The 1,294-nt window shown below is 35.7% G+C and overlaps 1 pseudogene; it reads left to right on the top strand.

Annotated features, from left to right (window-relative positions):
* The first annotated feature begins 507 nt into the window (after window positions 1–507).
* On the top strand, window positions 508–987 carry LOC115506886 (annotated as a pseudogene).
* The last annotated feature ends 307 nt before the right edge of the window (window positions 988–1,294 follow it).

The following is a 1,294-nucleotide window of genomic DNA, read 5'->3' as shown; positions in this document are numbered from 1 at the left end:
AAACAGTAGTTTTGGAAAATCCCAAAGTGCTCAAAATAAAAACATAATGAGCTGTGTTGCCTATATATAAATATCCTGTTAAAAAATTCTTTGAATAAACAGGAACATATACTATCTTGAATACAAGATGCACTGTGAAAAGTATATAAACTTTGCCAAAATCCTTTCTCCCTTCTTTTTAATGAGTGATCCAAACAACCAGTTCATATAATAGATATTTCAAAATTTTGTAATTCTTTGCTTTGTTTATAGGTACATTGTTTAAATTATTCTTAAGAATCATGGAAAACTACTAAATCTAAATAACATGAATAAAGTTTTGCATATTCTCTTTCAGTTCATCTGACTGTGCCAAGGAAACTTCAAAGAAGCAGAAGTCAAATGAAACATGTGTTCATTCGCATTCTTTAGCAGCACTGCTTGGGCCGGAGGCAGTTTGCAGGGTGCTGGAGCTGTGGCTGTAGAGAACAACTAGTGGGTTCAGCGTATCCCATCGGGGTCCCCACAATGCTGAGTGCTGCCAGGGAGTCCCATTTGCATGGGGTGAAGTGTTCGTCCTCTCCAAATGATGATCTTGGATCTAGGAATTGGGAAGCAGCAGATTGGGTTAATGAAGAAAGAAAACAAAAGTTCTTAAGACTTATGGGAGCAGGAAAGAAAGAACATACTGATCATCTTGTTGGAGGAGATCACAAATCAACATCTCACTCCCAATCAGGGGAAGAAGACAAGAAAATAAGTGAAGAACTGGAGTCTCAATATCAGCATAGTATGGACGGTGAATTGTCAGGCAGATATCAATGACTTTGTGGACTTAGCTTCAGTGAGGTAGAAGATCATGATGCAGAAAGTGATGTGGTTGGAGATGATGATGATGGTGATGATGATGATGATGTTTTACCTGATACTGAAAGTCCAGATAACAATGATAGTGATTTTGTGGTAGCTGTTTCATCTTTATTGTTCCTTCATATTTTTCTCTCATAAGAAAATATCAGATATTGTGATATGTTCATGGAAAATATTGAGTTATTATACTTTGTTGTAGAATTGTTTTTCATGGATATTTCTGCTGCCAATAACAATCTAAGTTGTTTACAAAAGATTAGGTGCTTAGTTTGCTCTTACTGATTCAGCTCTACTCTTTTGGACAAAGCAACATGAGAGCAAATACTTTCACACCTGTTAGGATGGAGTTGCAACTATCATACATTTGGAATGTTATGATCCCAAGCAGTCTTTATTTATATACCTTGAATTACATTGTATGTTAGTTTTTTTAAATAAACTCTGG

This window comes from Lynx canadensis, chromosome X (assembly GCF_007474595.2).
Source record: "Lynx canadensis isolate LIC74 chromosome X, mLynCan4.pri.v2, whole genome shotgun sequence".
NCBI lineage: Eukaryota > Metazoa > Chordata > Mammalia > Carnivora > Felidae > Lynx > Lynx canadensis.
This window is presented reverse-complemented; position numbering and strand designations above follow the sequence as displayed.